Source organism: Thalassophryne amazonica, chromosome 15 (genome assembly GCF_902500255.1).
Source record: "Thalassophryne amazonica chromosome 15, fThaAma1.1, whole genome shotgun sequence".
NCBI classification, from domain to species: Eukaryota; Metazoa; Chordata; class Actinopteri; order Batrachoidiformes; family Batrachoididae; genus Thalassophryne; species Thalassophryne amazonica.
The window spans coordinates 76,444,551-76,471,817 of record NC_047117.1 but is presented as its reverse complement, the minus strand read 5'-3'; positions in this window follow the sequence as shown (position 1 = coordinate 76,471,817).

Below are 27,267 nucleotides of genomic sequence, written 5' to 3'. Positions count from 1 at the left end.
AACCTTCATTTTAACCAAACCATAATTCTGATATTAAATTAAAAAAAAAAGATTACCTTCTGGTAACACATTTTGTAGCCACAAAGAAGCGAGTCCCCGGAAGTGACTGTGGGTGCTTAATGTCCTCATAATATGTATAACACACATGCAGTGGCTCACATATCCACATACTCACACTCACCTATTAATAATAAGATGAAATTCACTAATTATAATGAAGTCTGTGATAGCTGACTAGCCCTCCGAGTCATTAGTGAGAATACATTTCCCTTAGGTAATTAGGAACATATTTCAACCCTGTGATTAAAGGATGATTCCTGATTCCTATTTTTTCCTTCTTAAGATAACAGGGCTGAAGAGCAGCCACAAGTTTGTTTGTTTGTTTTTTTCCGTTTTAATTTCTTTTTTTCTTTGAGAGTCACTGGCACAACTTTATCATAGTGATGCCAGCTCAGTGTTATCTTCGGCTCGCTGATGCCCTGTTGGTGTGGGTTTATCTCTGTGTACCGTGGGACCTCGAGTGCCTGCGGAGTACATTAGCGCCACGAGTCAGATGGATCCTCCGGGGCCTCCAGAAGTTCATCACCTGTGCACAGATGTGCTTCCGATAGCTTAGGCACAGACACTGAAGGGGGACATGGCTGCCAATTTTGGTTCCTTCCTAGGAGGTGCTGCACTTCCATCCATCAATCAAAGAAGGCTGCCAGCGGCATCAGACTGTACCGTGCAGGTGCATCTATCAGGAAGTACGCTTAGGCCAACCATGTCTGACACTTTCAGCACAGAATAAAACTTCTTGGGAAGAGTCAACTGAGAGATGAAAATGTGATTTCTCAAGACAACAGTGCAGTTTTATTGTGGATATTCATGATTTGACTGTTAAACGGTAGGGGGAGCCTTGAACATATTGAGGATGAATACCATAAATGTACAACAAATAAACAGTGCTTTTAAATCTTAAATCAGATGTGAAAACTCCATGAGATGAGCAGAGAAAATACAAGCAAACATGGAGGACGGAGATGACCAGAGTGCCTATCAGATACTAGGAGAAAGTTTTATTGTAAAAATGACTTTTTTGTGTTTTAAAGATTAGTCACCTTGATGATCAGGACAACTTCTGCTACAGCTCATGTGTCACTCATATTAGTGGGTCACAGGCACAGCAGTGCACATGCCATGTTATTTGTAAGAGTATGAAATTGCACTTTAAAGCTCATTTTCTTGCAGTGTGTTGCTTTCAGGGCATGTATTTATATTTTCTTTGCCATTTATGAAAATTAAGCCTGCACAGAAAGTGAAAGTGACAGAAGCTTGTGTGGAGTCTATTTCAACAAGCCTCTGAGCCGTTTGTATGACGTCTTTGATTTTAAATTATAATACACACCACAAGGGACAGTCAGAGTGCAACACCTTACGTTTGTCATGCAAATCAAATCTCTTGAGGTTATTAGTTATGACCTTGAGTTTGTCAGAGGTCATCTGACCTACGGAAAGGAAAAAAACAGAACATATAGTGTTCAGTCGTAACTGCAGGTGTTATCTTCAATCAATTTCTTAGAGCAGCTATTCTAAATATCTTCTTACTCATTTTCTTTTCAAATCAAATCAGTTTAGCATTAGATGACCCTCAATCACTCCACCACATTTCCTCCAAATCATTTGTTACATACAAGACTAAAAAAACCCTCCATGCACTATTACAGTGGCTGGGAAGTGCAAACCAAATCTATATGTTGGAAAACCAATTTACAAAACAAAACAGATTTACGACTTGAGAACCACACAAAGAAAATAAAGGAATAATTAAATAAAATTTAGAAAAAATTATAAAATATTTCAAACTAATTTACAAGTTGAAAAACATATACCAAGGGAAAAATACATTTTCAAGATGTGGAACACTTTTACAAGTCCCAAAACAAATTGACAAAGTGAGAATCTGATTGAAAAGATCTTTACCAAACACAGGAAGTGTTCCTCAGACTTTGTGAAACTGCTCTGACAGAAGAATGTAAACTGGGTGTGTGTACAGGCTTTGTGTAAAGCAAGTTTTGTTTTACAGATTTTTAGCCAGTTGTACAGCTGGATTTTCCTTTCATGCTTGAAGCTTTTATTTATTTATTTATTTATTTATTTTTGGATGAGAACAAAGTGGATGCGACATTGACTGTGATAACGTTTGGAAATATTCATTGAAATAAGGGCATTCTAACAGAAGTTAGTGCTAACTATCCTAATATAATCCTAAGCACTTGTTTAATTGATTGATTATTTGATTACCACCACAAAATATGCTTGGGCTGCGTAGATTCACATCTTGAGCCTCCAGGATTTTTTGTAGTAACCTGAAAAATAGTTAAAAAATGACTGTCCTCAATGATTTAGTTTTTCTCTTCCAGCACAGTAGCCCTATAATATCTCCCTAGCGTGCAGTATAATTCTTATAAACAATTACGCTATTATTTACCCACCAATGACAAATGTCATAAAGTTAATTTCCACTGAAAGTAATTTGCTTTTTTTTGCCAAGGTAATCTACTGTGCCAAAATAAGACTGTTGAATGTTAAATAATCAGTAAATCAATGCAAAAGTGTGGCAAAATCATGTCACTGCTTAATAAATTTAAAACTTTTCTATGCAAACAAATATTCAACATTCAAGCTTGATATGATTCTTCTAAAATCACTTTAAGCAGATGTTTCACATAATCTTGCCCACTTAGCACTAACTATCATTGATAATTCACTTTGAATAACATTTCCAGACATAAACCATCAACACCACATCTGCTACTTTTAACAAGTTAAAACATTCAATGCTTCTCCCATGAAAAGGAAAATCACACCAAATCATTAAAATGTGAGCCACAAAACATACTTTACTTTTCCCAGTCACAGCTATTTGACAAAATTTGACAAGTGCTACCTGTGTTTGGCACTTTGTGAATTAGGTTTTACTTTTGTGTGTTTTCTAAATGCAAACTTGTTTTCAGTTTTGTAAATTTGTTTTTGAACATGTAAATCTGGTTTGTACTGTTGCTGTACACAGGTAAAACTATATATTTGTATTGATTGTGTTTCCCTAAACACCAGTTGATTCTTAGATCTAGCCATCTATCTATCTGATACCTAGATGGTGATCTAGCCAACTGGTTAGCTAATTGATAGCTGCCTGTTATCTAGTTAAGACTTCCATGAAGGGACACGACAGTGCAAGTTGTCCTTGCAACTAATTAACTCAACAGGCAGTTTTGTTCATGAACTCCACCAGTCATCAAGGCGGTGTCACCTGTATAATCACCTGCTGAGGTGATAGGGACCTGAGCTTCATGCTCACCCTGATCTGTTTGACAGCTCAATCAACAACTATATACATAGCCATCTATGCAGCTCTCCTGTGCAGCCATCGAGGCTGAACTCGATAAGTATAGATAGAAATGGGGAAAAGTAGAAACTTAAAGATACAATGATAGATGATTTATACGGTAGATGATACCTGGTTTGATTGACAGTTACTTCTCAGCTGTTTATTCCAGCAAATCAGCCAAAATCATTTTCACCCTTGAAAAAGGTCAGAGTTTATTGCTTCCATTATCCCTTCCTGACCATGACCAGCTCCCACCACTGACCTGATCAAAATGAAAGTATATAAAACTCCTGAAGAAAAATACTGACGTTCCTTCATTTTTTTGCTTTGACCAACGATGACAGCACAAGCACACAGAGGGCTGAAAGGAACTGTAATCAACTGTGGTATGTCCACGATGAATGGCTGTTCAGGGAATAAGAGGAAATAAAGAAGCAGGCACAGAAATGTTGACGATGGAGTCATTGCATTTCAGAAAGAGGTATGGATGAAAGTGTACTTGTGTGCCATTTCTGCACAGGGAAGAGCACTGAGCGTCACAACCTGACACAGCTTTGGGCAAATAATAAGTGCTCATATTAGGTATCTACTCTAAAGGATTTCCACTGATGATCCATACTGCTCTTTAAAAAACCTTAGTCTATTATTGGGGTTATTAATCAGGTTTAATGAACCTGGAACATTTTGCAACCTGGTCCACAACATTTCCACTTCTTTAACTCTGCTAGAATATCAATTTTTGCACTTCGTGCACAGCCTCTCCCTCTCCCTCCATCCTCTGTTGCCTATAATTAGGGCATAATTATATATCATGCTGTTTATAACTGTTAGTTTGCATATGTTTTTAATTCAGTTTGAAATTTGATTAATCTTTCATGGTGTTTTTCTTTGAATTGGATGTTTGGATTTTTACTATGAACAACACTTTGAAAAGTTAGCCTGAAATTGCTTCACAAATATTTATTATTATCATCATTATTATTATTTATGTAAACAAAAAAATACAACAAAATTGCCACAAATTCTAAATTGCTGGTACAAAGAAGACAGCTGGAAATATATATATTATATATATATATATATATATATATAGTCAGAGACATATTTGACCCATCAAAAGGACACAGAATTATGTTCAAGACTTACTTTGCAAAAACAACATTTTAAGATACAGTATCACCTTCAAATGCAGTAAATGCTTTAAATTTTTTGAGATTAAAAAAATATCTACTTTTAAATATTTTGTGAGAACTGAGCATCTGCGCCACTGTAGTTTCATGTTGACAAATTATACAATTCAGTTTCTGAATTTCTAAGAACTCTCACTTTGAATGTTAGTTGTTAATTATTTTCAGGTAAAAGCCTTACACAGCATGGACAAAAATATTGCTCATCTTTCTTTAATAAGTCAGGTCAAAAAAAATAAAAATAGCTTAAAAAACTGAATTACCAAATGTTAATATTCAACAGATAAATGATTAGAAGTGATGCAGACAAATTCATTTCAAAAGTAAAGCAGAAAAGTAAAAGTAGAACTCAAGATATTTGTCTTGTTTGGCGCTTGTAGCTTCTTTGCTATAAATTTCTTTTCCTTTTGGAGCCACCCCATTATTCATCATCATTAACTCCAACATATGAAGTCATAGTCCAGGGTTGCCTACACAGTTTCGCAAAGTTTCATTCAAAAAAAAAAAGTACCATTTATTGTTGGGTTATCAGAACAATTTTAAACACATACTGACAGAAATCGCAGAGGAAGACACGACCTCCTTGGTGGAGGTAATATATCCATCAGCATTGTGCTGATAATGCCGGCTGCCTGTTCGAATGAAAAGTGAGGCACGTCAGTGTCGAGGCTACAGGCACACAAGGTACTATCACATTGAAATGAGAACATTCCGCTCCATTCATTCACTGTCCGTATAACCAACCTTAACTGTCATTACAAAAGCCAAAACCTCACTGCGTCACTCACAGTAAAACCACTGTGTCCAATAAGTACTGATGGCGTCCTGGCCTGTCGGCTTGATTTCCATGGACTCAAAATTCAACAACAACCCACACAACTGTGACCAAACAATCTTGTTAGTTTCTACACAACTTCTTTCTTTTCTGTGTCTTACAAGGAAACTGACTGCCTTTTCCCACGTCAAGTTTCTCTTCTAATAGCACACTAGAGACAGGATTATTTCCTCTACACACACTGCTCATGGTTTTAAACCCTCTTCACATCTTATTTACGAATATCTAAAATTAATGATGTACACCCAGGGATAATCTTCCTCTTGCTAATTTAAATGTTTTCAGTATATTCACAGCAGGCTTGTCAAAAAAAAAACAAAAACAAAAAAAAAAACAAATTGTAATAAAACATTTCATATTAAACACCTGAAAAATATCAGTTTCTTGACACCATGTTGTATAAAGTGCACCAATTTAACCTAGCGCATGAACAAAAATCAATAAAATTAACTCAAAGTCTTTAGTCAACCTAAAAATTACTCCATGGACTGGAAAGTTATGGTTAAGATGTGTGTGTGTATGTGTATATATATACACTCAACAAAAATTTTGTATGAGATGAACTCAAAGATCTAAAACGTTTTCCACATACACAATATCACCATTTCCCTCAAATATTGTTCACAAACCAGTCTAAATCTATGATAGTGAGCACTTCTCCTTTGCTGAGATAATCCATCCCACCTCACAGGTGTGCGATATCAAGATGCTGATTAGACACCATGATTAGTGCACAGGTGTGCCTTAGACTGTCCACAATAAAAGGCCACTCTGAAAGGTGCAATTTTGTTTTATTGGGGGGGATACCAGTCAGTATCTGGTGTGACCACCATTTGCCTCATGCAGTGCAACACATCTCCTTCGCATAGAGTTGATCAGGTTGTCAATTGTGGCCTGTGGAATGTTGGTCCACTCCTCTTCAATGGCTGTGCGAAGTTGCTGGATATTGGCAGGAACTGGTACACGCTGTCGTATACGCCGGTCCAGAGCATCCCAAACATGCTCAATGGTGACATGTCCGGTGAGTATGCCGGCCATGCAAGAACTGGGACATTTTCAGCTTCCAAGAATTGTGTACAGATCCTTGCAACATGGGGCCATACATCCTGCTGCAACATGAGGTGATGTTCTTGGATGTATGGCACAACAATGGGCCTCAGGATCTCGTCACGTATCTCTGTGCATTCAAAATGCCATCAATAAAATGCACCTGTGTTCTTCGTCCATAACAGATGCCTGCCCATACCATAACCCACCACCGCCACCATGGGCCACTCGATCCACAACATTGACATCAGAAAACCGCTCACCCACACAACGCCACACATGCTGTCTGCCATCTGCCCTGAACAGTGTGAACCGGATTCATCTGTGAAGAGAACACCTCTCCAAAGTGCCAAATGCCAGCGAATGTGAGCATTTGACATTCCTGCTGTCAGCATGCCAATTGCACACTCCCTCAAATCTTGCGACATCTGTGGCATTGTGCTGTGTGATAAAACTGCACCTTTCAGAGTGGCCTTTTATTGTGGGCAGTCTAAGGCACACCTGTGCACTAATCATGGTGTCTAATCAGCATCTTGATATGGCACACCTGTGAGGTGGGATGGATTATCTCAGCAAAGGAGAAGTGCTCACTATCACAGATTTAGACTGGTTTGTGAACAATATTTGAGGGAAATGGTGATATTGTGTATGTGGAAAAAGTTTTAATCTTTGAGTTCATCTCATACAAAATGGGAGCAAAACCAAAAGTGTTGCGTTTATATTTTTGTTGAGTGTATATATATATATATATATATATATATATTATATATATATTATTATATATATATGTGTGTGTGTTGTCTGTGATGGTACAGTGGATTCCACAGCAAGTATGCTAACCCCCCAATGAAATCAAAATTCTACATTATATAAAAGCAACACCATATCGGCCTTTGTGTCCAACCTGGAGTTTGCGGCTGATTTGGCTGTTCAGCTGACAGTCTACAAAATACAGTGGACTTTTTTGCACTTGAAGTGGCACAAACCATCAGTTTGTGCTGTAACACATCAAATACTGGGTTCATATGTACCAGTTCAAACACATCAGGGCCCAGTTTCATAAAGCATCTCAACACCCACTCCCGACACAAGGCTCTCCTTCCTTCCTCCATCAAGTGGTGGTACGTGATAGCCGGCTCTTTTGAGCTAAGATACTGAGGTTTTGTTAACTAAAATAATAGCCTACTCTGTACCAGGCTAAAAACTTTAATTTGCTAAAGCAAAACTTTAGCCGATGAAGTGCTTTGTGCAATGACTAACATCAAAAGATTAGTCAACTAAGTGAGTTATTCAACTAAACAAGAATAGACCGCTTTATGAAACATACAATGAAAGCAACAAAGTATATCACTTCACATCCAACAGGATGATTTTATTTAGAAAAGTCATAAAATTGTTTTTCAGTTTCAAAGTGGTTCTTCCATCGAATGTAAACTGATGTGACCCTCATCCATTCATCCCTCCCAAGGAATCCTCACTTGTCCATCAAGCAGAACATGGAAGACGAGGCAACCTCAATAACTCTTCAGGAGAACAGCTTGCATATGTGCTATTGTTCACCTGAATAACCCAGTTTGCTTATTATCACTCACTCACAAAGAGAACGGGCTGCCACTTTAGATACCTTCTGTAAACAGATGCAAATGCTTGCTAGATTTCTGTATGTTGAGTAGCACTGTTTATACTGGACATTATGTTCACATGGCGTGTTTTCTGATGGGTCATGTGTAATATACCTTAGACATGTCTGCCACCTACTGATATGTGGATGCTGGATGTACAGTGGGGAAAAAAACAATTTCATTATTTCAGCTGATGAGTGATCCACTTTTCCATCACAGTTTGGAGCCTCCATCTTGATACCATGCCCACTCACCCCACCCCACACACACATTTGATTGTCCTTGCTATAATGCAAATTTATTTGTTGATGGAGATTTCCCTAGAGATCAAATTCAGCAATAGAACTGATGAATATGTACTTTAAGGAGTGTCAGCCACAGAGTGGAGGAAAACAAAGGATGAGACGCTTTTTTTGTTTTTGAAACATTCAATGGAATTTATGTTGACTACTGTTTTGAGTGATAATGCCAGGGGGATGCTCTCTGAGTCTGGATTCAGGAAGACAGAAGAACATGCATGCTTGTGCATAGTGGTGACTAATGGTGTGGACATAGATGCTAACAGTTAGTGGCTTCCATGGACAATAATGGCAATGAATTAAATATATTTCACATGGGACAGTTTGTCTAAGTATGGAAATGTAGTGAATGCACAGTGTTCATTCCCTTCTCTCCAGAGCATATCTCCATCTCCAGACTAGTCTCAACCTGCTCTCTACTGTCACTATATGTGCTTCCAGGCATGTTCTCTGACTCTCCTTCACCCAACAGCAGCCCAATTTCCACCTGCACCTTGTTGGACAACAGAACTGGGTGCTATTTGTTGACCAAGGCCTCAACCGGCCTGGTGTGAAAATTTGATTTCTTGCCTGCATGTTTGGCTTGGAAAAATTTACGGCAGATGCCCATCTTGATACGTTATTTATATTTGTAGGCTTGGTGCTGGTCTTGCAGACCAAACGGTCCCCCCTAGAAATCAATCCACCCTGCCTTCACTGCGCATGCGTCATTTCTGTGCATCGGCCGCAGTTCACTGATTATTGCCTCGTTTCTGCTTCAAACTGCACTCCAGTCATCATCTATCTCAGTGACAGATATCTGAAGCTTTTCTACAACAATCATTTCCACATAAATTCAGCATTATTTCAGAATAAAAGACGGAGGAAGCAATCAGAGCGCAGCAGCCAGAGGACATGCTGCTGCTGCCTTCAACTGCACCTAAGTCATTTCAAAGCGTCAGTAGCGACTCACCAATTATCACCTCATTTCTGCTTAAAACTGACTTTAGAATGATTTTAGAGGTTTTACCTTGTCATGTGATGGTTAAAATTCCCTTTGATCGCTTTGGGTGTAGAGACTCAGTCTCACACGAGCTGCTGTGATCCCACATGATGCATGTGCAATGAAGGCAGGGCGGACCAATTTTTATTTTTTTTTTGGGGGGGGGGGGGGGGCGTTCGGTTCTGCAACACTGCACTCCAAATGCGCTTGCATTTATACCAAATGTAGCTGAAATTTGACAAAATGTAGTGTGCATGCCCTTCCTTTTCTAACCTCATTTACCCAGGCTTTAACAGTCACAATGCACTGGCGGTACATCTCATGTTATCAAGTTATATCCTCCAATCAAAAGTATCAAAATCAGAATGCTACCATGGTAAAGACAAAAAAGTACAATTCACCCATGACTCAGATATGAGTCCCTCAATAGCTGATGAGAACAGAACCCCAAATTTATATTTAAGATTAACATTTTTGACAGATATGACCTGAAATTCCAATTTTGACCTTTGACCTGATGAAGGAACCCATTTGTATTTCAGTAACAGATCAGCAATTCACATACTTATTTCCACATGAATGACATTTTTATCGAATATTGTTTTATTATTTGGACAGTTAATTAAATCAAAAAAAGGTTTAGATGTAAAAAAAAAAAGGGTGGAAAACACTGGTTTCCTTATCTTTCAAACAGTGCAGCAATCAGATTGGGGAAGAACCTATCACCTCATGAGTAGAACTGTAATGAAACACTCAGCTCATCAAATTTTAAACATCAGCAAAACCCAAGACAGACTGACAGCACTTCACCCCATGTTTTTTTGGTGTGTGTGGCTATACGATTGGCTGAGATTTTTTCAGGTCACAAAAACACAGGTTGTAAAGTCAGTGTTGTCTCTTCTCACCACTAGGGAGGAGCCTCAGCTCCCTAGGAGCAGCAACAAGGTGCATCTGAAAACTGAAGGTGGAATGTTCACGCTCAACATTTTCAACTTGTGTTATCACACAGAGGATATTTAATTACTAATGAAACTCCATCCTCTCTTTTGTTATTATTTATTTGAAAATGAAATTGAATGTGATTATAGTTTAGTGTCACTCTGCCGGGACTTCAAAATATTAATTTAAATGTGGCTGCCTGAAATCTGTGAAATATTAATCGTTCAAACATTTCAAATACCTGGAGTGAGTGCTTGATTAAAGGGAACTGTAGATCAGCTTCAGCAGTCTGCATCTTTTGTTTGCAGGCAGATCAAGTGATCAAAATTTTTTTTGCTGTTGTTTTATAGTTTTTAGGGTCACTAACTTCTGCAAAGTAATATATACTGTAGCCCTTAAAAGTACTGTGTAAAAGTCTTGAGCATAATGTATAAATGTAATTTTTTTCCCCCAGTAACAGGCCAGATAAAAAAAGTTTGAAATTTCTAAATCAATTATACAGCTTTTTTATTCTATTAAATGAAGGTGCAGATCTCTTCACATTAAGAAATAGGCTTGTAATTCTTTTTATTTTCTTTCTTTTATTGTTTTATCTTTGCCAGTCTTTTTACATTTTGTCTTTGATCTCATTTTCTTTGTTTACACTTTGTTTCTTTGTTTATTTTTATTTCTTGCTCCTTTTTCTTGGTTTTTCCTTCTTTCTTTGTTCATATTTATTTATTTCCTTCTTGAAATTATTTTTTCCTTTTTATATTTTTCCTCCTTTCCTTAGTCCTTTATTTGTTTTCTTCTTTCTTTCTTTCTAGAAGTTATATAATTTAATACTTTATCCTGTTTTATTGAATTTCTCTTTGCTGCATAATTTGTATTGAACCTATGTAATATCATTAATTAATCACAAAATACACTGGCCTCATGTAAGTGGGGAAAAAAACATTGTACACATACCATATGTTAAAATAGACTCATATTTGCTGTGAACCAAATTGCCATGGGTAATTCACATATTTAATGTAAATAAAATCTGTAAAAAGTCTGTAACCAGCCCGTGAGCCACAGTCATTGCGGACAGATTTTCCAGCAGTGAATGTGAAATAAATTGGCTGTGGGAGTTTTCAGCCTCCTGTTTCTGACATCGCAGCGTTTATTGACGCATAGATGTGAAGGTTGAATTATTTCTTGCTGAAACATTTTTTCTCATGTTTTGTGTTTGTAAATGTGTGAATGTCATGTAAACATGGAGATGCTGAATTATTTGAAATGTTGTTTGTATGTTTCTTTTCTTTTAAGGTGGGCTTCAAAAATAAACCTGATTCTTTGAAATGCGGTGGGAATATTGGTTATTTTGACAACACACTGTCTGGTGACTTTTGTCAATTTCTTTAATATTGTAAGCCTGGGCATGTTCTTGAATATTTGTTTTCTCTCTCATTCAAAATGTAATGTTTGACTCTAAGTGTATGTGTTTGTTGCGTTTGGACTAATTATCCACAAATGCAATTTATCACACCTTAGTTATGGGCCCAGAAAGCGAAGTGAGGTTCAAGGTAGCCAGATTCCTGCTGATCTAAACTGTTGTCATAGTTACTGGAGCCAAAGCAGTGAATGATGGGCACCTGAGAGATGCTGGCTCACAATAAATATCAATCAATACAGATTAGCCAATTGCGTCAACATTAGCATTTTTACTGTAATTCTTCCAGAATCCAAAATAAAATAATGACCAGATTTTGTGTTCAATGTAAAATATTTTACAACTGCTTTTTTTTTTTTTTTGATTGGGGGTGGGGGACACGTGGATGATAGGGAGCCACAATCCTTCCAACAGGTGTTTCCATCATTAAACCATTTTGAAAACTGAAACAACACAAACCCAGAAAACATGAATATAACCTTTGGCACATAACATGTAAATAATTTAATTTGAGATCATGTCAGTCAGTAGATGCAAACAGTGATGCTTCAAAACGTTACTACAACAGAGATGTAACTACCAGAGAAAAATGTTTTCCAGTTATTCTTGGATATCCAGTTCACTGGCTGACTGGATACAATTTTCCTGAAGCAGATATGGCTGTTTTTGTAGTTTTGTTTGACTGAGTGACGTACTCCCCCCAAATAAAATCCATCTAGTTACATAGTAAAGTGGGTCAGGACTCTTCGGTATGTGTATGGAGAATAAAACTCTTTCAGCCTGATATCAGGGCATTTGTGTTCTTTGGAGTTTAAGTCTTTTTTTTTTTTTTTTCGGCGAAGCCAATCAATCCTGTCGCTTCTGCAATCACATCAAGGTGTTTTGAGAACTTGATTTGAGGTAACATCAAGGCAAATGTTACAGTACCAATTGCACTTGCAGTTAACATTACTGGAGAATTAAAGTAAAAACATATTTTATCAAAATGTACTTCAACTACAGTAAGTAAAAAGTACACATTATGTAGACTTTTCCAATTCACACCATTACTGGAGAACAGTAAAACCAGCATATGATGGATTCATGTGGACCAGCAAATTTTGTTCCATTGTAAACAGAATCTTCTATATGTATAAAATGGACAAAATCCGCTGTTTGTATGAAAAAACCATTACATGTATGTAACAGATTAGTTACAGTCAGGAACAGCTGAATGATCTAAGGGGAATCCCCAGCACCAATTGGACTTAGGTAATTCCTTGATTAAATGCCTGGCCTTGAATAGGGGTCTGCCTCATTTAATGACCAGGTCAAAACTTATATATATATATATATAAAATATTGTGTGTGTGTGTGTGTGTGTGTGTGTGTGTGTGTGTGTGTGTGTGTGTGTGTGTGTGTGTGTGTGTAAATAAATAAATAAATGCCTGCCTTAAATAAGCACCAGGCATTATGTGCGTTATGTGTATTTGGTTGAGTCGCTCTTTTTTCTAAGCCCGTTGAGTGGTGCCTTAAAATCCTAAAGGCTGATTCATCCTTCTACAACTCTGTAACTCTGTGGCCATGCAATGACGCTGACGTGCATGTGACCCTTTTCAAGTTCTCTGTTGTGTTGGGGGCATCTTATTGCAATTTACCACAGGAACAATGGTTGTTTCTGGATCAACTTGTCCCTCATTGAGCCCACTTCTTTATGCAATCATCAGCCTCCAACCAACGTTACTGGTACGTGGCAATTTCCCTACATGAATTGTACATCATTTGAGCATCTCAAGGATGTGAAAATTTAAAGTGACAAATCACAGCCTTTGTGGTCTTTGTCTTTCAAGCAGGTGTGTGTCAGGCTATGGAGATGGTTCACAGCCACGTAGAGGGCTCTAATCTAAAGCGGTTGTCTTTGGTTCGCCAGACCCAGGGATATGTATGAACAACACCATATTGGAGCAGGCAGCAAGCAGCATGTTGTTAATAATCGCCTGCCTTGACTAAAGGCATGCCTTGTTTAAAGCGCCAGGTATGAGCATGGTTTGAAAAAATAAACACCCGGGCTTATAATGAGGGAAATACGGTACCCCGCTTTCCCTCGAATTGGTGAGTCTCAGTGCTGAACCTCATTTCGTACATGTGTTACTGGGCACGTTCAGACTGCTCTGTCTGGTATATGTGAGGGGTTTTTAATGGAAATACATTACGATGGGGCAGGATGTTTTGTTCCATGTGAGCAAAAATCAATTGTACAAAATCCGGTATATACAGTGTTATTACATGGAAAACTATATAAAGCTTTGGGACTTGTGCTTTTGTCTGGAGAGAGCGAGTAACCGGTTTAAACGAGGATGGCTTAGGTGAGTTTTACTGTATATTTCTGCCAGGGGTGGTAGCCAAGCAGTTAGTGCAGTTCAGTGTGGAAGGTTCCCTGTTCTAACCACTCCCCTGCCACATTTTTCCAGGTAATGTGGAGTTGCATCAGGAAAGGGTATCCAGCGTAAGAGCCCCTTCACACAAAGTGCGAAGTTTGGTCAAAGTATAGAGTGAAATCCGCTCTGCGCCTGGTCGTATCATGTTTTTCAACTCCAATAAGAGTCCATCACAGCATAATAGTTGATTTTACCCTGTGATGAAATTGATTTAGCACTGCAATAGAGTATATTTAACTCTTTGGACTGTGACCAAATCTTATCCTGGCAGAGAATATTTTACTCTGCAAAATTTACTGTGCATCAATTTTATCACCCTCTACAAACTGCCTGCATACTCTCAACCACATAAGGTTGGACATTGTCATGCACTAGGAGGAACCCAGGACCCACTGCACCAGGGTCTGACACTGGGTCCAGGGATTTTATCTCAGTACCTAATGGCAGTCAGGGTACCGTTGTCTAGCCTGTAGAGGTTTGTGTCTTTCTAGAGATATGACTTCCCAAACCATCACTGACCCATCACCAAACTGATCAGACTGAATGATGTTGCTGGCAGCATAATGTTCGTCACGGCGTCTCCAGAACATTTCACATCTGTCACATGAACCTGCTCTCATCTGTGAAAAGCACAGGATACCAGTGGTGGACCTGTGAATTCTGGTGTTGTATGGAAAATGTTAATAGAGCACCATGGTGCCGGACAGTGAGCACAGGGGCCACTACTTTTGGTCAGAGACATTCAGACCAGTGGCCTGCTGGAGGTCATTTTGTAGGGCTCTGGCAGTGCTCATCCAGTACCTTCTTGCACAAAGGAGCAGACACCAGTCTTGCTGATGGGTTAAGGACCTTCTATGGCCCTGTCTAGTTATCCTAGAGTAACTTCCTATCTCCTGGATTCTCCTCCATGCAATTGAGACTCTGCTGGGAGACACAACAAACCTTCTAGTCATGGCACATATTGATATGCCATCCTGGAGCAGTTGGACTACCTGTGCAACCTCTGTAGGGCCACCACAGGCCCACCGAAAGAAACTCCACTGATTCACTGTTACAGATCATCTTAACATTTGCCTTCATATTTTAGGACCTTGGGAGATAGTTGGGGTATTTGGACAGAACCCACACAGATACACGGAGAAACTGCACACACCCACCCACCCACACACATAACACTTCACAAATCCCATAATACTCAGAAACTGTAATATACTGCAAAATACTGTATTTAACAAGCCTGTAATGTTTATCACTGTGAGTGCCAGAGTTAAGAAAACACCATTGCATCTTTGTAATATTGTGCATTTTAAGAACTATAAGAATATGCACACCATCACCAAACATAATACCATAATTTTAATGGTTTGCACTGTTTGAAGTGAGATTTATTTTTCTTAAAATTGTGTTTTCGAAACTGAAATTCAGTTTCATAACATTGTCGTCACACAGAAACGACCAGCCAACCTCCACTGACCCGTAACAGCGGCACGGCAGTGAACAATCATTTCTGTATGGGTTTGGTTCTGATGGAAGCCCAGCACATAGCTGTATTTAACCCGGAGTAGCTCTCATTAGCTAGTTTTTCTGTTCCTTTGGCACTGGCTGAACTGTGAAAAGCTCTCATTATCTCTGTCTTGTTTCAGTTCATTGTCACTGATATGATTTAAGCTGAATAACGAGCTGACACTCGTTGGCACAGTCTTTCCCCTGCCCTGGCTGACCCAGTGTAGGCTGACCCTGACTTTTTCCGCTCCTCTAATACTCTTTAAATGGGCTACAGGGCAAATGGAGTCTTGTATGGCTCTGTGGGCAGCCATTATGAGGCAAAGAAGAGAACCAGAGGGCAAGGCAAAGACATTATCCCTTCTGACTTCTCGCCAGCTCGTATTCTGCTCCTCTCTTGCCCCCCTACAAGCACACAGACACACAACCAAACTTAATCACCTAATTCATCCTCTTTGTAGCTCATAATTAGAGACAGATGGGGAGGAAGATTTTCTTTCGAATCATTAAAGGTCAAGGCACTGCAGGTTCTAAAACCACCACATTCTGTTAGAAAAGCCTGTTAGCCACGTTGTTTCTGCCCTCGTTCCTTTCTCACCTTGTCTGTTTTTGCTTCAACCTTTAGACCGTTTAATCATCAAGCAAAACCTTTTATTCTCAATGCTTGGCCTTCAAAGTGCATGTCCAGCTCATACTCGTTACAAACTTGACCTTTTCTTTTTTTTTCTTTTTCTTTTTTTAAGGGTCCTCTCTACCACCCACCACCTCAGATGTCAGACACCAGTGACTGCTTTTTTGTTCAGCGCAATCGCATCTTTTCTGTACCTTTATCTCTTCCAACAAAGATGAGATGGAGAGAAGAATCACTTCAGGCTAAGGGTCATCAATCTGACAATCTTCATAAAGAATATCTCCATCATGTTAAGCATCTATAGCGATTTGTGTCCCCCATAACAGTAATTTACCATGACGGTATGCTACCACCACCAGCAATACAGGGATTCTGATTAAATCCACCCCATGGCTGGTTAACCCTTTCAATCTTTCATCTTCATTCAATGGAATGTCAGCTGCTGCATAACTCAAATCAGAAAATAATGTTGTGTCTTAATGAAATATAGGGTCCCACAAGGGTCTGTGTTAGGCCTCCTGCTCTTTATATAGCACCTCTAGAGCAGATATTGCAAAGCTATGGAATTGCTTTTCACAATTATGCTGATGACACTCAGCTGTACATGCTGATAACTGCGGATATGCACATTAAGACTTTAGAGGACTGCCTTGCTTCAGTGAAAAGCTGGATGTCGAGTATTTTCTTGCTATTAAATTCAGACAAGACTGAACTCATGGTCCTGGGTCCTGTGAGACATAGGCATCAATTTGAACAGCTAAAAATAAAGTGAGATTAATGTGTAATACATCGTAGTGATAAAGTGAAGAGTCTTAGGGTGATTTTTGATCCCACAATGTCCTTTGGCCTACACAGAGAAATCACTAGGACTGCTTTCTTCCATCTTCATAACATAGCAAGGACTCATCCCGTCTTGTCTATGACTGACACAGAGACTGAAATTCATACCTTTGTCTCTTCTTGATTGGACTACTGCAATATCCTATTCTCTGGCTTACCACAGTCCGCAGAAAGCTCAACCACATTAGCTCTTTCTTGGCCACAATTGATTTTCTTCCCATCTTTGTGAGGTCTGATTTTAATGGTTTTATTGATAATTTATAAAATTATTCATGGACTAGTGCCTCCCTACCTAGCCAACCTAATTAAAACCTACATACCAGCCCATGCTCTGCATTCTGAGGATGCAGTATTACTATGTGTCCCTAAGGTTAAAAAGAAGTCAGCAGGCCACAAAGCATTCTCTTATTGTGCACCTGTTTTATGGAACAATCTGCCTGCTGAGATATTACAGTTGGATTCTGTGGAGTCATTCAGATCCAGATAAAGACTCATCTGCTCTCCTTTTCATATGGGTAACATGCGTGTGTAGTGTCAAATCATGTTTCCTCTCCTCTTAATTGTGTTATTAAAAATGGAGCAGGTCTCAGTCTCATATCAACATTTTGGGTTTGTTATTGAAGCAAGGTTTAGCTGCCAACGACCACATTACTACTCTCTCTGCTTCTCTGTTGATTTATTGCTCACGAAACTAATGGCCTAGTTCAAAAATAATGAAGCCTAACTGCTGATTTGCATTGCATTTGTCATGAACAAGCCATTATTTTATTTAGCACCATCCAGATTTATCTGTGAGTTGCCTATAGTCTCTTTGACAGGTACTGAAAATTTCATGGAAAAATTCCATGAGATATGCACGAAATTTACCACAAAAATAGCACTTTTTTCATCAATTTGTGTGACATTGATATTTAGCATTATCATTTAAAGATGAATGTTAAAGAAATAACCTTGTATTTTGTCAGTTTGTGCTTCATACTAACACAGTAATACATTTTTGTAAAGATAGAAATGTCATTTCCTAGAAAAAACTAAAGCAAGGTAAAACTGTCGCAAGCGTAACGCTAAGAATAAGTCCTTGATTTATTTGTGTCAAAACCTTAGCTATAACTCCTACTCTGCTTCAATAGAATAATTATGTTACTTGTTCAATAATACCAGGAACTAATGGACAGAATTTCTTTGTTTCAGGCTTCTGCAGACTAAAGAAGATACCTCCAACTGTTGTCGCAAGTGTTACGCTCTAGCACATTATAGTATATATGCACTGATAATTTCTAGCAATGACTGAACCGAGACCAATAGAAATATTGACACTCTGATATATAACCATACCTAAAATGATAACATTTTACAAAAAAGACCACTTTTAAATTTTGATGGGTATGTCACACTTTGGCTTCATTATTTTTGAACTAGGCCTAATGGCCTAGGTGCGGTTAATTCTGTTGGACTGATTCTCCACTTTATTTCCTCTCTGTCTGACTTATCATTGCAGAGACTAGGGAACCTGAGTGCTTTGTGGCTGGACAAGTGGTTGAGGTGTGACCACGATGGATTGTTGTTTCAACCACCTCCTTGCATAATGACAGCCAGAAGTGCCACTGCTGGCAGGGATATGGGATTTTTTTTTTCTTGGACACTGTTTGAATCGCCTAAGCAGTGGGTCACCCCTCTGAGTCTGGGCTGCTTCTTCCTCAAGAATGCTCAGAGGGGTTGGTAAGGCTTGACCTTAACAATGTGAAGCACCTTAGGGCAGCTTTGTTGTGATTTGGTGCTATATAAATAAATAAACTGAAAAGGTGCATGTCACTCAATGGACCTCCGCTCCTGATAGTGATGTGTATGTCACATATCAGTGTATGATGTGTATGTCCTGTCATATGCACGCAGTGGCAGCACATGCAGAGGTACTGTTTTTGTCCTCGGTGTCCATCCCACCAAAATAAAATAAGGGTTTTAACCCAATTTGTACCCAATTTGGTAGAAAGTGGTGCCCAAGTGGTTTGTGTGCCTGGTTTCAGTGCAGAAGGTTCCAGATTCAAACCCCAACCATGCCCATTTCTCCATGTAATGTGGAGTTGTGTCAGGAAGGGCATTCGGTGTAAAACCTGTGCCAAATCAACATGCTTATCCACCTGGGATTTGCTGTGGTGACCCTGAGTGAAAACAAGGGAGCAGCCAAAAGGATTTACTTACCAGACTTGGTGGAACAAATGAGGGTCACCTGCAGACATGATTGATGGGGTGGGGGTGGGGGGGGGGTATACAAGCAATGGGGGCATGTACTTCAGTAGAGCTTTATGTCGGGCAATGCCTCTGATGAATAAATCATCCTATAAGATCCGACAACAACAAGATGCTCTCTCATTCAAACTGAACGAGAACCAATTTCGTTCCAATACAGTTATGCATCAAACTGGACAGCTGGGCTCCACCTCCTTTGTCTAAATTTATATATCATAACTGAACAGGAACCAAGTTCTAATGACTGGCTCATTCTCCATGTAAGAGGTGATGTTATAATTTTGCTGACTGTTGCATGAGTTCCAGTGATGTGTGCGTAGCCACACATTGTTGTAATTATTGATCTTATTGCTGTCATTACTCTTATACTTTTAATATTACCTGGCCATCAAAGACAACTTGACACAACAGTGCCATTAATCCAGTCTCATCTCATTGCCTCTTTATTCCTCTGATCCCCTTAACATCCATCCATCAACAATCCATCCATCTGTCCCTCCATTTCTCCTTCCATCAAAGTGGTGCCAGGGGTCACGGTAATAAAAGCAAGGACTTGTGATGTAATTATTATTACATATATTCCCATTTAAATGCTAATGGGACATGTAATTATTAGGTATATTGGAGAAAAAGCACACACACACTTTTTGTCACTTCAGGGGACAAGGGATCGACTTACACAGGTTCCTAAAAAGCTATATAATGTCTAAACCTTCATTTTAACCAAACCATAATTCTGATATTAAATTAAAAAAAAAAGATTACCTTCTGGTAACACATTTTGTAGCCACAAAAGAAGCGAGTCCCCGGAAGTGACTGTGGGTGCTTAATGTCCTCATAATATGTATAACACACATGCAGTGGCTCACATATCCACATACTCACACTCACCTATTAATAATAAGATGAAATTCACTAATTATAATGAAGTCTGTGATAGCTGACTAGCCCTCCGAGTCATTAGTGAGAATACATTTCCCTTAGGTAATTAGGAACATATTTCAACCCTGTGATTAAAGGATGATTCCTGATTCCTATTTTTTCCTTCTTAAGATAACAGGGCTGAAGAGCAGCCACAAGTTTGTTTGTTTGTTTTTTTCCGTTTTAATTTCTTTTTTTCTTTGAGAGTCACTGGCACAACTTTATCATAGTGATGCCAGCTCAGTGTTATCTTTCGGCTCGCTGATGCCCTGTTGGTGTGGGTTTATCTCTGTGTACCGTGGGACCTCGAGTGCCTGCGGAGTACATTAGCGCCACGAGTCAGATGGATCCTCCGGGGCCTCCAGAAGTTCATCACCTGTGCACAGATGTGCTTCCGATAGCTTAGGCACAGACACTGAAGGGGGACATGGCTGCCAATTTTGGTTCCTTCCTAGGAGGTGCTGCACTTCCATCCATCAATCAAAGAAGGCTGCCAGCGGCATCAGACTGTACCGTGCAGGTGCATCTATCAGGAAGTACGCTTAGGCCAACCATGTCTGACACTTTCAGCACAGAATAAAACTTCTTGGGAAGAGTCAACTGAGAGATGAAAATGTGATTTCTCAAGACAACAGTGCAGTTTTATTGTGGATATTCATGATTTGACTGTTAAACGGTAGGGGGAGCCTTGAACATATTGAGGATGAATACCATAAATGTACAACAAATAAACAGTGCTTTTAAATCTTAAATCAGATGTGAAAACTCCATGAGATGAGCAGAGAAAATACAAGCAAACATGGAGGACGGAGATGACCAGAGTGCCTATCAGATACTAGGAGAAAGTTTTATTGTAAAAATGACTTTTTTGTGTTTTAAAGATTAGTCACCTTGATGATCAGGACAACTTCTGCTACAGCTCATGTGTCACTCATATTAGTGGGTCACAGGCACAGCAGTGCACATGCCATGTTATTTGTAAGAGTATGAAATTGCACTTTAAAGCTCATTTTCTTGCAGTGTGTTGCTTTCAGGGCATGTATTTATATTTTCTTTGCCATTTATGAAAATTAAGCCTGCACAGAAAGTGAAAGTGACAGAAGCTTGTGTGGAGTCTATTTCAACAAGCCTCTGAGCCGTTTGTATGACGTCTTTGATTTTAAATTATAATACACACCACAAGGGACAGTCAGAGTGCAACACCTTACGTTTGTCATGCAAATCAAATCTCTTGAGGTTATTAGTTATGACCTTGAGTTTGTCAGAGGTCATCTGACCTACGGAAAGGAAAAAAACAGAACATATAGTGTTCAGTCGTAACTGCAGGTGTTATCTTCAATCAATTTCTTAGAGCAGCTATTCTAAATATCTTCTTACTCATTTTCTTTTAAAATCAAATCAGTTTAGCATTAGATGACCCTCAATCACTCCACCACATTTCCTCCAAATCATTTGTTACATACAAGACTAAAAAAACCCTCCATGCACTATTACAGTGGCTGGGAAGTGCAAACCAAATCTATATGTTGGAAAACCAATTTACAAAACAAAACAGATTTACGACTTGAGAACCACACAAAAGAAAATAAAGGAATAATTAAATAAAATTTAGAAAAAATTATAAAATATTTCAAACTAATTTACAAGTTGAAAAACATATACCAAGGGAAAAATACATTTTCAAGATGTGGAACACTTTTACAAGTCCCAAAACAAATTGACAAAGTGAGAATCTGATTGAAAAGATCTTTACCAAACACAGGAAGTGTTCCTCAGACTTTGTGAAACTGCTCTGACAGAAGAATGTAAACTGGGTGTGTGTACAGGCTTTGTGTAAAGCAAGTTTTGTTTTACAGATTTTTAGCCAGTTGTACAGCTGGATTTTCCTTTTCATGCTTGAAGCTTTTATTTATTTATTTATTTATTTATTTTTGGATGAGAACAAAGTGGATGCGACATTGACTGTGATAACGTTTGGAAATATTCATTGAAATAAGGGCATTCTAAACAGAAGTTAGTGCTAACTATCCTAATATAATCCTAAGCACTTGTTTAATTGATTGATTATTTGATTACCACCACAAAATATGCTTGGGCTGCGTAGATTCACATCTTGAGCCTCCAGGATTTTTTGTAGTAACCTGAAAAATAGTTAAAAAATGACTGTCCTCAATGATTTAGTTTTTCTCTTCCAGCACAGTAGCCCTATAATATCTCCCTAGCGTGCAGTATAATTCTTATAAACAATTACGCTATTATTTACCCACCAATGACAAATGTCATAAAGTTAATTTCCACTGAAAGTAATTTGCTTTTTTTGCCAAGGTAATCTACTGTGCCAAAATAAGACTGTTGAATGTTAAATAATCAGTAAATTCAATGCAAAAGTGTGGCAAAATCAATGTCACTGCTTAATAAATTTAAAACTTTTCTATGCAAACAAATATTCAACATTCAAGCTTGATATGATTCTTCTAAAATCACTTTAAGCAGATGTTTCACATAATCTTGCCCACTTAGCACTAACTATCATTGATAATTCACTTTGAATAACATTTCCAGACATAAACCATCAACACCACATCTGCTACTTTTAACAAGTTAAAAACATTCAATGCTTCTCCCATGAAAAGGAAAATCACACCAAATCATTAAAATGTGAGCCACAAAACATACTTTACTTTTCCCAGTCACAGCTATTTGACAAAATTTGACAAGTGCTACCTGTGTTTGGCACTTTGTGAATTAGGTTTTACTTTTGTGTGTTTTCTAAATGCAAACTTGTTTTCAGTTTTGTAAATTTGTTTTTGAACATGTAAATCTGGTTTGTACTGTTGCTGTACACAGGTAAAACTATATATTTGTATTGATTGTGTTTCCCTAAACACCAGTTGATTCTTAGATCTAGCCATCTATCTATCTGATACCTAGATGGTGATCTAGCCAACTGGTTAGCTAATTGATAGCTGCCTGTTATCTAGTTAAGACTTCCATGAAGGGACACGACAGTGCAAGTTGTCCTTGCAACTAATTAACTCAACAGGCAGTTTTGTTCATGAACTCCACCAGTCATCAAGGCGGTGTCACCTGTATAATCACCTGCTGAGGTGATAGGGACCTGGAGCTTCATGCTCACCCTGATCTGTTTGACAGCTCAATCAACAACTATATACATAGCCATCTATGCAGCTCTCCTGTGCAGCCATCGAGGCATGAACTCGATAAGTATAGATAGAAATGGGGAAAAGTAGAAACTTAAAGATACAATGATAGATGATTTATACGGTAGATGATACCTGGTTTGATTGACAGTTACTTCTCAGCTGTTTATTCCAGCAAATCAGCCAAAATCATTTTCACCCTTGAAAAAGGTCAGAGTTTATTGCTTCCATTATCCCTTCCTGACCATGACCAGCTCCCACCACTGACCTGATCAAAATGAAAGTATATAAAACTCCTGAAGAAAAATACTGACGTTCCTTCATTTTTTTGCTTTGACCAACGATGACAGCACAAGCACACAGAGGGCTGAAAGGAACTGTAATCAACTGTGGTATGTCCACGATGAATGGCTGTTCAGGGAATAAGAGGAAATAAAGAAGCAGGCACAGAAATGTTGACGATGGAGTCATTGCATTTCAGAAAGAGGTATGGATGAAAGTGTACTTGTGTGCCATTTCTGCACAGGGAAGAGCACTGAGCGTCACAACCTGACACAGCTTTGGGCAAATAATAAGTGCTCATATTAGGTATCTACTCTAAAGGATTTCCACTGATGATCCATACTGCTCTTTAAAAAACCTTTAGTCTATTATTGGGGTTATTAATCAGGTTTAATGAACCTGGAACATTTTGCAACCTGGTCCACAACATTTCCACTTCTTTAACTCTGCTAGAATATCAATTTTTGCACTTCGTGCACAGCCTCTCCCTCTCCCTCCATCCTCTGTTGCCTATAATTAGGGCATAATTATATATCATGCTGTTTATAACTGTTAGTTTGCATATGTTTTTAATTCAGTTTGAAATTTGATTAATCTTTCATGGTGTTTTTCTTTGAATTGGATGTTTGGATTTTTACTATGAACAACACTTTGAAAAGTTAGCCTGAAATTGCTTCACAAATATATTATTATTATCATCATTATTATTATTTATGTAAACAAAAAATACAACAACATTTGCCACAAATTCTAAATTGCTGGTACAAAGAAGACAGCTGGAATATATATATATATATATATATATATATATAGTCAGAGACATATTTGACCCATCAAAAGGACACAGAATTATGTTCAAGACTTACTTTGCAAAAACAACATTTTAAGATACAGTATCACCTTCAAATGCAGTAAACGCTTTAAATTTTTTGAGATTAAAAAAATATCTACTTTTAAATATTTTGTGAGAACTGAGCATCTGCGCCACTGTAGTTTCATGTTGACAAATTATACAATTCAGTTTCTGAATTTCTAAGAACTCTCACTTTGAATGTTAGTTGTTAATTATTTTCAGGTAAAAGCCTTACACAGCATGGACAAAAATATTGCTCATCTTTCTTTAATAAGTCAGGTCAAAAAAAATAAAAATAGCTTAAAAAACTGAATTACCAAATGTTAATATTCAACAGATAAATGATTAGAAGTGATGCAGACAAATTTCATTTCAAAAGTAAAGCAGAAAAGTAAAAGTAGAACTCAAGATATTTGTCTTGTTTGGCGCTTGTAGCTTCTTTGCTATAAATTTCTTTTCCTTTTGGAGCCACCCCATTATTCATCATCATTAACTCCAACATATGAAGTCATAGTCCAGGGTTGCCTACACAGTTTCGCAAAGTTTCATTCAAAAAAAAAAAGTACCATTTATTGTTGGGTTATCAGAACAATTTAACACATACTGACAGAAATGCAGAGGAAGACACGACCTCCTTGGTGGAGGTAATATATCCATCAGCATTGTGCTGATAATGCCGGCTGCCTGTTCGAATGAAAAGTGAGGCACGTCAGTGTCGAGGCTACAGGCACACAAGGTACATACACATTGAAATGAGAACATTCCGCTCCATTCATTCACTGTCCGTATAACCAACCTTAACTGTCATTACAAAAAGCCAAAACCTCACTGCGTCACTCACAGTAAAACCACTGTGTCCAATAAGTACTGATGGCGTCCTGGCCTGTCGGCTTGATTTCCATGGACTCAAAATTCAACAACAACCCACACAACTGTGACCAAACAATCTTGTTAGTTTCTACACAACTTCTTTCTTTTCTGTGTCTTACAAGGAAACTGACTGCCTTTTCCCACGTCAAGTTTCTCTTCTAATAGCACACTAGAGACAGGATTATTTCCTCTACACACACTGCTCATGGTTTTAAACCCTCTTCACATCTTATTTACGAATATCTAAAATTAATGATGTACACCCAGGGATAATCTTCCTCTTGCTAATTTAAATGTTTTCAGTATATTCACAGCAGGCTTGTCAAAAAAAAAAACAAAAACAAAAAAAAAAAACAAATTGTAATAAAACATTTCATATTAAACACCTGAAAAATATCAGTTTCTTGACACCATGTTGTATAAAGTGCACCAATTTAACCTAGCGCATGAACAAAAATCAATAAAATTAACTCAAAGTCTTTAGTCAACCTAAAAATTACTCCATGGACTGGAAAGTTATGGTTAAGATGTGTGTGTGTATGTGTATATATATACACTCAACAAAAATTTTGTATGAGATGAACTCAAAGATCTAAAACGTTTTCCACATACACAATATCACCATTTCCCTCAAATATTGTTCACAAACCAGTCTAAATCTATGATAGTGAGCACTTCTCCTTTGCTGAGATAATCCATCCCACCTCACAGGTGTGCGATATCAAGATGCTGATTAGACACCATGATTAGTGCACAGGTGTGCCTTAGACTGTCCACAATAAAAGGCCACTCTGAAAGGTGCAATTTTGTTTTATTGGAGGGGGGATACCAGTCAGTATCTGGTGTGACCACCATTTGCCTCATGCAGTACAACACATCTCCTTCGCATAGAGTTGATCAGGTTGTCAGTTGTGGCCTGTGGAATGTTGGTCCACTCCTCTTCAATGGCTGTGCGAAGTTGCTGGATATTGGCAGGAACTGGTACACGCTGTCGTATACGCCGGTCCAGAGCATCCCAAACATGCTCAATGGATGACATGTCTGGTGAGTATGCCGGCCATGCAAGAACTGGGACATTTTCAGCTTCCAAGAATTGTGTACAGATCCTTGCAACATGGGGCCATGCATCACCCTGCTGCAACATGAGGTGATGTTCTTGGATGTATGGCACAACAATGGGCCTCAGGATCTCGTCACTGTATCTCTGTGCATTCAAAATGCCATCAATAAAATGCACCTGTGTTCTTCGTCCATAACAGATGCCTGCCCATACCATAACCCCACCGCCACCATGGGCCACTCGATCCACAACATTGACATCAGAAAACCGCTCACCCACACAACGCCACACATGCTGTCTGCCATCTGCCCTGAACAGTGTGAACCAGGATTCATCTGTGAAGAGAACACCTCTCCAAAGTGCCAAATGCCAGCGAATGTGAGCATTTGACATTCCTGCTGTCAGCATGCCAATTGCACACTCCCTCAAATCTTGCGACATCTGTGGCATTGTGCTGTGTGATAAAACTGCACCTTTCAGAGTGGCCTTTTATTGTGGGCAGTCTAAGGCACACATGTGCACTAATCATGGTGTCTAATCAGCATCTTGATATGGCACACCTGTGAGGTGGGATGGATTATCTCAGCAAAGGAGAAGTGCTCACTATCACAGATTTAGACTGGTTTGTGAACAATATTTGAGGGAAATGGTGATATTGTGTATGTGGAAAAAGTTTTAAATCTTTGAGTTCATCTCATACAAAATGGGAGCAAAACCAAAAGTGTTGCGTTTATATTTTTGTTGAGTGTATATATATATATATATATATATATATATATATATATAT